Source organism: Bufo bufo, chromosome 1 (genome assembly GCF_905171765.1).
Source record: "Bufo bufo chromosome 1, aBufBuf1.1, whole genome shotgun sequence".
In the NCBI taxonomy this organism is placed as follows: Eukaryota; Metazoa; Chordata; class Amphibia; order Anura; family Bufonidae; genus Bufo; species Bufo bufo.
This window is the reverse complement of record NC_053389.1, coordinates 478977950-478991718: the sequence shown is the minus strand read 5'-3', so window position 1 is coordinate 478991718 and position 13769 is coordinate 478977950. Positions and strand designations below refer to the sequence as shown.

Genomic DNA, 13769 nt, shown 5'->3' with positions numbered 1-13769 from the left:
ACGTCAGTTGATCTGGTAAGGGAGCCATGTGACCCTTTGGGAAAAGGATCAGAAGAGGAGAGAGGAAGACCAGGAAAAACAACAGGGGTCAGGAAATCAGGAAGGGAGAAGAAACAAGTCTCTTGAGAAAGTAGACAGCTCCCCTGTCCTGATGAGAGCCTGGTGATCAATCTAACAGGCCGCCTGTTACCCACTGCTGTATGATAAATCCTTAACAAGGGACTTGGTTACAGTTTAACCGAAAGGTTTGATCCTGTAGCTTTTGAGGTCGATTTGTTCAAAAGCCACCCGTGTAATTGTATCTGCATAAGCTTTTTCAGAGACCTACCCCACAGAAGCTACCCACTACCCTGGGAGAGTAACCACTCCAGCTGGACTCTGGGGCCTTTCAAGTGTCTAATAAATTTAATGATGATGAACGAGCCTGCCTGGAATTCCTAAACTGGAATGGATCCTCTGAGACGTCCTCAGTTGACGTCTCCGAGGATCCATTCACTGGTGGAGTCAGATCCACCTTTTGCCCACCCATGCCGCTGGTGAGTAGCATTGATATCTTCCAATATCAAGTTATGAGGGATATCAAAGCGGTGATATACTCTACTGCTCAACCCAATATTACCATTGAGGAACAAAAAGCCCTACATTGGCTACGTTCACAGGAGGATATAATAGTGAAACCAGCGGACAAAGGGGGGCAATGTCGTCCTCATGTCCAGGACATTTTATGTCAGCGAAGCCCATAGACAGTTGGGTGACACCGGGGTCTATGAAGGTTACGGGGGGATCCCCTGCCCAATGCCAGCGACTGTTGCAATCCCTCGTCAAGAAATACGTGGAGGTCGGTTTTTTTTACCCAAAAACATGTTGGACAAACTTGTCCCGTTATCTCCAGCCAAGCCTTCTTGGTATTTTCTTCCAAGGTCCACAAGTCGCTGAGCCACCCCCCGGGACGTCCCATCGTCGCGGGGATTGGCTCAGTGACTGAGCCTTTATCCAAGTATGTGGACTGGCTTCTGAGACCTGTACTCAGCAGCGCCCCCGCCTACCTCAGGGATACCAATGAGTTTTTATTGGCCCTGAAAGAAATCTATTGGCAGAAAGATTACCAACTGGTATCCCTCGATGTGGAGAGCCTCTACACCCGCATCCCTCTTGATGCCGGTGTAGAGGCGATCCTTGACATCGTGGCGAACCTAGGTAAAAGCCCTATTTATTGTGAGTTTGTAGTGGAGGCGCTCAGGTTCATTTTAACCAATAACGTATTCCAGTTTGGTGACGAGTGGTTCAGGCAGAAGTTGGGCACGGCTATGGGGACCCCCGTCTCCTGCACTTTTGCTAATATGTACCTTTCCAGACTAGAGGACAGATATGTCTACTCTGTCAATAATCCTTTCCTCTCTAAATTGAAAACGTATCTACGTTTTGTAGACGATATATTTATAGTCTGGGAAGGTACAGAAGATGAGTGCAATGAATTTGTTGACTACATGAACAAAAATGACATGGGCATGACCTTCACCATGAATTTTGGAGGAAATAAGTTGGAGTTTCTGGATGTGGCTGTCCTGGTGGTAGGCGACGAGTTGGTCACGGAGGGCTTCCGTAAGCCCACGGCGACCAACTCCTTGCTCCACCACGACAGCTTCCATCCAGGGAGTGTCAAAAAAGCCGTACCATACGGACAGTTCATTAGACTTAGACGTATAAATAGCAAAGACAGCGGCTATCATAGACAGGCCAATGACCTTAAACAACGTCTAGTAAAAAGAGGCTACCCTGAGGATGCCTTAAGTAAGGATATGGAAAGAGTGGAAGAAAATTTCTCACAGGAGTATCCTTTAAGGGGTGATAACCTGAAAAAAGGTAATGATGCGGATCCGATTAAGGGCAACAGATTTGCGTTCTCCTTTAAATACAGCCCTATGGCTGATCGCATCCGATCAGTCATATTCAAGAACTGGGATGTTTTGAGGAGGGACGCAACTCTGAGTGAGCTGACAGGACAGAGACCCCTCGTCTCATTTAGAAGGAGTCACACTATTAAGGACAAACTCGTCAGGAGTAGGCTCCAAAAAGATGGGGTGTCTTCTTTCCAAAATGGGGTCACTTGTGGGGTAGTTATACTGCCCTGGCATTTTTGGGGCCCTAATGCGTGCAAAGTAGTTTGAAATCAAAATCTGTAAAAAATGGCCTGTGAAATCCGAAAGGTGCTCTTTGGAATGTGGGCCCATTTGCCCACCTTGGCTGCAAAAAAGTGTCACACATGTGGTATCGCCGTACTCAGAAGAAGTTGGGCAATGTGTTTTGGCGTGTCTTTTTACATATACCCATGCTGGGTGAGAGAAATATCTCAGCAAAAGACAACTTTTCCCATTTTTTTTATACAAAGTTGGCAATTGACCAAGATATTTATCTCACCCAGCATGGGTATATGTAAAATGACTCCCCAAAACACATTCCCCAACTTCTCCTGAGTACGGAGATACCACATGTGTGACACTTTTTTGCAGCCTAGGTGGGCAAAGGGGCCCACATTCCAAAGAGCACCTTTCGGATTACACACGCCATTTTTTACACATTTTGATTTCAAACTACTTCGCACGAATTTGGGCCCCTAAAATGCCAGGGCAGTATAACTACCCCACAAGTGACCCCATTTTGGAAAGAAGACAGCCCAAGGTATTTCATGATGGGCATAGTGAGTTCATGGAAGTTTTTATTTTTTGTCACAAGTTAGTGGAATATGAGACTTTGTAAGAAAAAAAAAAGAAAAAAATCATCATTTTCCGCTAACTTGTGACAAAAAATTCTAGGAACTCGCCATGCCCCTCACGGAATACCTTGGGGTGTCTTCTTTCCAAAATGGGGTCACTTGTGGGGTAGGTATACTGCCCTGGCATTTTAGGGGCCCTAATGCGTGCAAAGTACAGTAGTTTGGTGGTATTTCATTGCTGCTGACATTTTTACTTTTTTTGTTATTAATCGAAATTTTAAGATTTTTTTTGCAAAAAAATGACATTTTTCACTTTCAGTTGTAAAATTTTGCAAAAAAAAACGACATCCATATATAAATTTTTCTCTAAATTTATTGTTCTACATGTCTTTGATAAAAAACAAAGTGTTAGATAAATATCTTGGTCAAATGCCAACTTTGTATAAAAAATGGGAAAAGTGTCTTTTGCCGAGATATTTCTCTCACCCAGCATGGTATATGTAAAAAGACAACCCAAAACACATTGCCCAACTTCTCCTGAGTACGGCGATACCACATGTGTGACACTTTTTTGCAGCCTAGGTGGGCAAAGGGGCCCACATTCCAAAGAGCACCTTTCGGATTACACAGGCCATTTTTTACACATTTTGATTTCAAACTACTTCGCATGAATTTGGGCCCCTAAAATGCCAGGGCAGTGTAACTGTAGTGTACGGGGACTGTAATACCCGTCACTACCAAAGTGTCACTTGGTGTGCTGTCGTCCCTCCTTAGTTATGGAGAAGTTGGTATATGTCAGTTTTATAAAATGTCATGTAATGCAATGCTATGTGCTTCCTGTTACTGTGACACTTGCATGTACAGGCCTGCTAGGGTGTCATTCCAGCTTCTAGTCACTAGAGGGGAGCTAGGGAGCCCTAGTCTATATAAGGCCAAGTCAGGGAAGGGAAAGGGAGACGGAGTCTAGTGTCTGTAATCTACAGTGGAGATTAGACAATGTCAGAGACAAGTCCAGGCCTGAAGCCTGCTGTCCAGGAGAAGATTCCCTCCTGAATTCCCATATGCAGAAACAGGAATATCTTAGCTAAAGAGCCTGAGGAAGCTGAGAGAGACTGAGGCAAAGTGCAGAGAAGCAAGAGGTACTAAAAATAACAGAGGAGGTACTTTCTAAAGCTATAGCCAAGGATATAAGCCAGAACTAGGTATTGGGCCTTGGTGAGAATTGCTATATTCCAGGATCAGACAGAAATAGTGTGCAAGCTCCTGTACTGCAAGTCCTGTGTTCAACACTCTGTAATCACCTTGCTAAAACTGTAATTGCCTGCATCAACCGTATTGCAAATCGACTGTATGCCAAGGAACTGCGATTCCCAATATTGTCTCTGCATGAAAACTACTAAAGTTGGAGTTCTGTTTTAATACCACGTGTTCCTCAATTTATTCCTGCTATCCGCAAAACGGCGTGCCACCGTTTAATTGGCACTGGCGTCACAAACAATTTCTACCATCACCTGCCTATGCAGAGAGTCAGCCGTCTCAGGTTAGTGTCATTGCACTACTACACCCAGAAACTCTATTACACACAACTTGAGTACGCTGCACATCTCTTTTGGCGTCACGAACAGGATACGCACGCTTTCTAGTGCAAGAAGCGTGAACTTTGTGCCTTATACAGTTGCCCTGTGACCAAAGTGACAAATTACCTGTTTACTAAGCGCTGTGTAGTGTTGCGCTACCAAGAGGAAGAAAATCGCCGCATTGCTGTCAGTGAATAGACAGCGTTTATACCCAAAGATGGCTGCTGGGCTTGCTGAATTTACTGCTGCGTCACCTTCATCCCGAAAAGGCGGGAAAAATTGGCGCCTTCTGAGAAAAGAGCTGGGAAGGAGTTCAAGGTCAGGTGCCATCTGCTTATCTGGACATTTGCATGTCTGCCAGCATGGACACCGCCTTCCATATACTGGGAATACCTGTGGGGGCGGCCTCCAGTGCAGTGGGAGGAGCTGGCTGCTGTAATTGACGCGACCCTATCGCTCTCCTCAGAAGGATCGAGCATGTTGGAAAGTGAGCATCATTGTGCTGCAATGTCTACGCCTAAAATACCGCAAGTGCCTGATGTTGGTGTAGAGCCAGAGGAGGCTCCACCGGCCTACTCTCGGGACCGGAGACACCCGCCTGCCGCCCAAGGGAGAAAGAACCAGAGCCCTACTTTGGCTCGTGGAGAGACCTTTTTTCAGCCCTCGTTCAAGTGGTCATCACTTATGGCGGAGATCCGGGAGGCCGCTATAAAGCGGGAATACGAAGACCAAAATCGTTTATGAAGAATTGACTAAAACAATCCATGAAAAGCATGCTAACACCAACCCCGCCTGGAAAGGAGAAAGGGAGGTGGGTGCTGTCATTCGACAAACCCGTGGCTACGGGTTCATCCAGGACTATCTAACTGGCAGAGACCTCTATGTGAATCGAAGGTCTGTCAAAAGAGACTACCTCCCTTCTTATCAGCACAGCCTCGTGAGGGAGAGGAAGTGGAGTACACCCCTGCCGAGAGCCTGCGAGGCCCTTATGCCATTGCCGTGACCGTCCAAAACGAGCACCTGAGGACTGGGAGGCAGAAGAAGGAGAAGACTACTCTGGCCTGCGAGCGGGGAACCTGAACGCTCTCCAGAGCCGGCCATCACGCCTTTCAGGAGCGGAGCTCCTTCATTGGGCCTAACGTCTTCTGGCAGCCAACCGTGTTGGAGAAATGGGTGAGCCCCTATCCTTCCCCCGAACTGCCTCGTCGGGAGAAGACCATACAAGATATGGAAAACTTGAAAGGACTTCATGCTACCTTGGAGAACATCCGGAGGGGTCGGAGACCAGACGCATCGCCAGAACCTGCAGAGCCGAGTCCGCGCCATCGGTGACTGTACCTGCCGACGGCTGCGCCAGCAGATGACAGCGACTCCGACACAGAGAGCATTGGTGAGCAGATTGTCCGGCTGGAGGAGAAGTTGCGGGAGCTGCGCAAGATCGCGAACCGCCAGGATCCAGACCCGCCAAAGAATGACGAGGGTAAGGGTGCCTGTCACCACCGTAGACCACCTTCTGCTGCCACCGCTCCGCCAGTGCCCCAAAGAAGACCTCCGGTAGTTGTGAATAGCTGCGCAGAGCCACCGGACCGCTTGAGGCGGCGGTAACCACGCCATTCCCATCCCACAATCCTTATGCCGGACCGGTACGGTCAACCCAAGGGTTTACCCCTAGGCCCATGGGGCCAATACCTATTAGGGGCCCCTTCACCCTACAGCTGCCCCCCAATACAGTTATGTGGGCCCATCCTCCTGTAGAGGACTACTACAGGCGTACTTGCCAGCAGAGCCAAGTGGTTATGATATGCCACTGTGAATCAGCCTGCTAGGCCTTTGATTTATTTCACTGCAGAAGTTTGATGTTAACCCTTCCAGGACAGGAGTCCCTTTGTTTCTGGTCCTTTGTTGCGGCTGCCAGTTTGTCCACGGCTCAGTGGTAGGTGTTGACCACTGAAATCACAAAGTCAGCAAGGCCACGTTTTGTTTCCAGGACCTCCTGCCTGCTTTTGCTACCCCACGCCAAGTTGTGCCTGTTCCTTAGTTGCACCTTTTACCCTTCACCCCCTTTTCAGGTTGATCAGGGGTCTTACAGCACTTGTCTTTGCTGTCCTTTTATTGTGCAACTTCATACTAAGGAACCGTGCCCGGAGACAGACTCAAAAGAACCTGAGCCTCTGAGATTTTTAGCTCTTTTAAAGGAAATGTGCCCAGAGATGGGACTCCACCGAATGAGAGGCCTCTGTGATTTAATAGAAAAATAACCTGGGTACGGAACTCATGTTTGTTCTTTGAGCCTCCAAGAACTTTTATACTGTTTTATCTATTTTGCTGTTCTATCATGGACTTATTCATTGTCATGGACTATCCTGGTTATAATGTTACGCTGTGCCAGGTCAGCGCCCCCGTTCCATTCATAATCCTGAGAGAAGAGAACGACGCCCCTTGTCACTACCCTTCACCTTTGCCAATTGGACCTGATGTAAATGTAAATGCAGATGAGTTACATGTATGTATTCCTGCATGTCTCTATTTTCTATTTCAGGTAGAGATTCCAGTTGGGCGACCCATGATGGATTACGAGGTCGTACTCAGCTTAAAGCAGTGGGGTATGTAGTGTACGGGGGACTGTAATACCCGTCACTACAAAGTGTCACTTGGTGTGCTGTCGTCCCTCCTTAGTTATGGAGAAGTTGGTATATGTCAGTTTTATAAATGTCATGTAATGCAATGCTATGTGCTTCCCTGTTACTGTGACACTTGCATGTACAGGCCTGCTAGGGGTGTCATTCCAGCTTCTAGTCACTAGAGGGAGCTAGGAGCCCTAGTCCTATATAAGGCCAAGTCAGGGAAGGGAAAGGGAGAGCGGAAAGTTAGTGTCTGTAATTCTACAGTTGGAGATTAGACAATGTCAGAGACCAAGTCCAGCCTGAAGCCTGCTGTCCAGGAGAAGATTCCCTCCTGAATTCCCATATGCAGAAACAGGATATCATTAGCTAAAGAGCCTGAGGAAGCTGAGAGAGACCGAGGCAAAGTGCAGAGGAGCAAGATGGTACTAAAAATAACAGAGGAGGTACTTTCTAAAGCTATAGCCAAGGATATAAGCCAGAACTAGGTTATTGGGCCTTGGTGAAGAATTGCATAGATTCCAGGAATCAGACAGAAAATAGAGTGCAAGCTCCTGTACTGCAAGTCCCTGTGTTCAACACTCTGTAATCACCTTGCTAAAACTGTAATTGCCTGCATCAACCGTATTGCAAAATCGACTGTATGCCAAGGAACTGCGATTCCAATATTGTCTCTGCATGAAAACTACTAAAGTTGGGTTCTGTTTTAATACCACGTGTTCCTCAATTATTCCTGCTATCCGCAAACGGCGTGCCACTGTTTAATTGGCACTGGCGTCACGAACAATTTCTACCATCACCTGCCTATGCAGAGAGTCAGCCGTCTCAGGTTAGTGTCATTGCACTACTACACCCAGAAACTCTATTACACACAACTTGAGTACGCTGCATAACTACCCCACAAGTGACCCCATTTTGGAAAGAAGACACCCCAAGGTATTTCATGATGGGCATAGTGAGTTCATGGAAGTTTTTATTTTTTGTCACAAGTTAGTGGAATATGAGACTTTGTAAGGAAAAAAAATCTAAAAAAAAAATTCATCATTTTCCGCTAACTTGTGACAAAAAATAAAAAATTCTAGGAACTCGCCATGCCCCTCACGGAATACCTCGGGGTGTCTTCTTTCCAAAATGGGGTCACTTGTGGGGTAGGTATACTGCCCTGGCATTTTAGGGGCCCTAATGCGTGCAAAGTAGTTTGAAATCAAAATCTGTAAAAAATGGCCTGTGAAATCCGAAAGGTGCTCTTTGGAATGTGGGCCTATTTGCCCACCTTGGCTGCAAAAAAGTGTCACACATGTGGTATCGCCGTACTCAGAAGAAGTTGGGCAATGTGTTTTGGGGTGTCTTTTTACATATACCCATGCTGGGTGAGAGAAATATCTCAGCAAAAGACAACTTTTCCCATTTTTTTTATACAAACAGACTCCGATTCCAGCATCTCGGATGATCCCGGCCATATGTCAGTTGATCTGGTAAGGGAGCCATGTGACGCTTTGGGAAAAGGATCAGAAGAGGAGGGAGGAAGACCAGGAAAAACAACAGGGGTCAGGAAATCAGGAAGGGAGAAGAAACAAGTCTCTTGGAGAAAGTAGACAGCCTCCCCTGTCCTGATGAGAGCCTGGTGATCAATCTAACAGGCCGCCTGTTACCACCTGGCTGTATGAAAATCCTTAACAAGGGACTTGGTTACAGTTTAACCGAAAGGTTTGATCCTGTAGCTTTTGAGGTCGATTTGTTCAAAGCCACCCGTAAATTGTATCTGCATAAGCTTTTCAGAGACACCCCACAGAAGCTACCCACTACCCTGGGAGAGTCACCACTCCAGCTGGACTCTGGGGCCTTTCAAGTGTCTAATAAATTTAATGATGATGAACGAGCCTGCCTGGAATTCCTAACTGGAATGGATACCTCTGAGACGTCCTCAGTTGACGTCTCCGTGGATCCATTCACTGGTGGAGTCAGATCCACCTTTTGCCCACCCATGCCCGCTGGGAGTAGCATTGATATCTTCCAATATCAAGTTATGAGGGATATCAAAGCGGTGATATACTCTACTGCTCAACCCAATATTACCATTGAGGAACAAAAAGCCCTACATTGGCTACGTTCACAGGAGGATATAATAGTGAAACCAGCGGACAAGGGGGGCAATGTCGTCCTCATGTCCAGGACATTTTATGTCAGCGAAGCCCATAGACAGTTGGGTGACACCGGGGTCTATGAAAGGTTACGGGGGGATCCCTTGCCCAATGCCCAGCGACTGTTGCAATCCCTCGTCAAGAAATACGTGGAGGTCGGTTTTTTACCCAAAAACATGTTGGACAAACTTGTCCCGTTATCTCCAGCCAAGCCTTCTTGGTATTTTCTTCCAAAGGTCCACAAGTCGCTGAGCCACCCCCCGGGACGTCCCATCGTCGCGGGGATTGGCTCAGTGACTGAGCCTTTATCCAAGTATGTGGACTGGCGTCTGAGACCTGTACTCAGCAGCGCCCCCGCCTACCTCAGGGATACCAATGAGTTTTTATTGGCCCTGAAAGAAATCTATTGGCAGAAAGATTACCAACTGGTATCCCTCGATGTGGAGAGCCTCTACACCCACATCCCTCTTGATGCCGGTGTAGAGGCGATCCTTGACATCGTGGCGAACCTAGGTAAAAGCCCTATTTATTGTGAGTTTGTAGTGGAGGCGCTCAGGTTTATTTTAACCAATAACGTATTCCAGTTTGGTGACGAGTGGTTCAGGCAGAAGTTGGGCACGGCTATAGGGACCCCCGTCTCCTGCACTTTTGCTAATATGTACCTTTCCAGACTAGAGGACAGATATGTCTACTCTGTCAATAATCCTTTCCTCTCTAAATTGAAAACGTATCTACGGTTCTTGTAGACGATATATTTATAAGTCTGGGAAGGTACAGAAGATGAGTGCACATGAATTTGTTGACTACATGAACAAAAATGACATGGGCATGACCTTCACCATGAATTTTGGAGGAAATAAGTTGGAGTTTCTGATGTGGCTGTCCTGGGGTAGGCGACGAGTTGGTCACGGAGGGCTTCCGTAAGCCCCACGGCGACCAACTCCTTGCTCCACCACGACAGCTTCATCCAGGGAGTGTCAAAAAAGCCGTACCATACGGACAGTTCATTAGACTAGACGTATAAATAGCAAAGACAGCGGCTTTCATAGACAGGCCAATGACCTTAAACAACGTCTAGTAAAAAGAGGCTACCCTGAGGATGCCTTAAGTTAAGGATATGGAAAGAGTGGAAGAAAATTTCTCACAGGGAGTATCTTTTAAGGGGTGATAACCGGAAAAAAGGTAATGATGCGGATCCGATTAAGGGCAACAGATTTGCGTTCTCCTTTAAATACAGCCCTATGGCTGATCGCATCCGATCAGTCATATTCAAGAACCTGGATGTTTTGAGGAGGGACGCAACTCTTGAGTGAGCTGACAGGACAGAGACCCTCGTCTCATTTAGAAGGAGTCACACTATTAAGGACAAACTCGTCAGGAGTAGGCTCCAAAAAGATAGTAGTAAGAACTGGCTCAAGAGTAGTCTACCTAAAGGCAATTACCGATGTGGAAACTGTTCACTGTGCATTAATAATTCGCAGAAAAAGAGTATTGAATTCGCTGGTATCCGGCCATACAGTCAATACCTTCATTAACTGCCGTAGTACTTATTTAGTCTATTTATTATTGTGCACATGTGACGTTTCTACATCGGTAAAACTATCAGATGTCTCTTGAACGAGTAAGAGAACACTTTAATTCTATCAAGACAGGTAAAGGTTGCCCCAGATGGATAGAAACACATTAGAAGTGTCCTAATGGTGATACGAGCTGTATCTCTTTCTCTGGCTTGGAGCTTGTGTCTACCCCCCCCCAAGGGGGGACAGACACCGTCTCCTGTTTGCGGAGAGAGGCTAATGGATATTAACGTACCCATGCCCTAGGGGAATTAGGACTCAACGATAGAAACGATTTGAGTCCTTTCCTGTGATGTCCTAATATGTATAGTTTTTTACTGCACAATCTATGTTCATTCCTTGGAATTGCATTTGTATTGTTTTTATACTGTTTTTATATATGTATTTCGTCATTAGCCACCTCCTTTGTGATGATGCCAGCCCGGGTTGTCAGTTTCTATGGCAATTGACGCACAGCAGATGAAGCGCATTTAGCGCGAAACGGCCGCCGCCTGATCAATGCGCGTCTTGAATCGTCTGCCCCCTGCCTGATGTAACCTGGATTAAATAAAGCTGAATATCCTGACTACACACTGGTGAGTGCCGCTACTTTCTTCTGTTCTACATTACCCTTCTACTTGCATCGCACCTGCATAGCTGAGCACCGCCGCTGTGTGTGTCCTCTCCAGCCACGTACAGCACTGGATCTTAGTGCGCTCAGCCGCTGTGATTGGTGCCGCCCCCTACCATCATTTGCTACAATTAGTGGAATATGAGACTTTGTAAGGAAAAAAAAATCTAAAAAAAAAATCATCATTTTCCGCTAACTTGTGACAAAAAATAAAATATTCTAGGAACTCGCCATGCCCCTCACGGAATACCTTGGGGTGTCTTCTTTCCAAAATGGGGTCACTTGTGGGTAGGTATACTGCCCTGGCATTTTTGGGGCCCTAATGCGTGCAAAGTAGTTTGAAATCCAAATCTGTAAAAATGGCCTGTGAAATCCGAAAGGTGCTCTTTGGAATGTGGGCCCATTTGCCCACCTTGGCTGCAAAAAAGTGTCACACATGTGGTATCGCCGTACTCAGAAGAAGTTGGGCAATGTGTTTTGGCGTGTCTTTTTACATATACCCATGCTGGGTGAGAGAAATATCTCAGCAAAAGACAACTTTTCCCATTTTTTTTATACAAAGTTGGCAATTGACCATGATATTTATCTCACCCAGCAGGGGTATATGTAAAATTGACACCCCAAAACACATTCCCCAACTTCTCTTGAGTACGGAGATACCACATGTGTGACACTTTTTGCAGCCTAGGTGGGCAAAGGGGCCCACATTCCAAAGAGCACCTTTCGGATTACACACGCCGTTTTTTACACATTTTGATTTCAAACTACTTCGCACGAATTTGGGCCCCTAAAATGCCAGGGCAGTATAACTACCCCCCAAGTGACCCCATTTTGGAAAGAAGACAGCCCAAGGTATTTCATGATGGGCATAGTGAGTTCATGGAAGTTTTTATTTTTTGTCACAAGTTAGTGGAATATGAGACTTTGTAAGAAAAAAAAGAAGAAAAAAATTATCATTTTCCGCTAACTTATGACAAAAAATTCTAGGAACTCGCCATGCCCCTCACGGAATACCTTGGGGTGTCTTCTTTCCAAAATGGGGTCACTTGTGGGGTAGGTATACTGCCCTGGAATTTTAGGGGCCCTAATGCGTGCAAAGTACAGTAGTTTGAAATCAAAATCTGTAAAAAATGGCCTGTGAAATCCGAAAGGTGCTCTTTGGAATGTGGGCCCATTTGCCCACCTTGGCTGCAAAAAAGTGTCACACATGAGGTATCGCCGTACTCAGAAGAAGTTGGGCAATGTGTTTTGGGGTGTCTTTTTACATATACCCATGCTGGGTGAGAGAAATATCTTGGCAAAAGACAACTTTTCCAATTTTTTATACAAAGTTGGCATTTGACCAAGATATTTATCTCACCCAGTATGGGTATATGTAAAATGACACCCCAAAACACATTCCCCAACTTCTCCTGAGTACGGCGATACCACATGTGTGACACTTTTTTGCAGCCTAGATGCGCAAAGGGGCCCACATTCCTTTTAGGAGGGCATTTTTAGACATTTAGATCCCAGACTTCTTTGTACGCTTTAGGGCCCCTAAAATGCCAGGGCAGTATAAATACCCCACATGTGACCCCATTTTGGAAAGAAGACACCCCAAGGTATTCAATGAGGGGCAATGGGCGAGTTCATAGAATTTTAATTTTTTGGCACAAGTTAGCGGAAATTGTTTTTTTTTTTTTTTTCTCACAAAGTCTCCCCTTTCCGCTAACTTGGGACAAAAATTTCAATCTTTCATGGACTCAATATGCCCCTCAGCGAATTACCTTGGGGTTGTCTTCTTTCCAAAATGGGGTCATTTGTGGGGTGTTTGTACTGCCCTGGCATTTGAGGATCTCCGCAGTCATTACTGTATGGCCAGCATTAGGAGTTTCTGCTATTCTCCTTATATTGAGCATACGGGTAATGAGATTTTTTTTTTTCCGTTCAGCCTCTGGCTGAAAGAAAAAATGAACAGCACAGATTTCTTCATTCGCATCGATCAATGTGGATGAAAAAATCTCTGCCAAAAAAAAAAAGGAGGGGAAAGGCGTCTGCCAGGTCATCGCAGCTCCGCCCAACATCCATACCCACTTAGCTCGTATGCCCTGGCAAACCAGATTTCTCCATTCACATCAATCGATGTGGATGAATAAATCATTGCCGGGATTTTTTTTATATATACAAAGTGTTTGCCAAAGCATATGAACACCGCCGCCTCCTCAGCTCATATGCCTTGGCAAACGTATCTTTTACTGCAGAGGAGAAATCTCGTCTTGCAGCGCCGCATACACCGACTTTTGTGTAATCTCACATCAGCGCAATGCTTCTGTCAGAATGCACATCAGTGCTGCAGCTGCTTGATCGCTTTGTCCACCTAGAAGGTAAAAAAATATATATAAAAAAAAAAAAAAACAGGCCGCAACGCAATAAATTTATAACATTAACTTTAAAGAACATTAACTTTTATAAACTTTTGAAACGGAACAATAACTTTTTTGCTTACCAGTGATTTTTTTTTTTTTTTTTTACCTTTATAGGACAAACC

At 45.8% G+C, this 13769-nt stretch overlaps 1 protein-coding gene across 1 annotated transcript in view; it reads left to right on the top strand.

Annotated features, from left to right (window-relative positions):
• Nucleotides 1–13769, top strand: part of LOC120980527 (lysozyme C-like) — a 347707-nt gene that overhangs the window by 37724 nt on the left and 296214 nt on the right. The gene's annotated exons all lie outside the window — the stretch shown is intronic.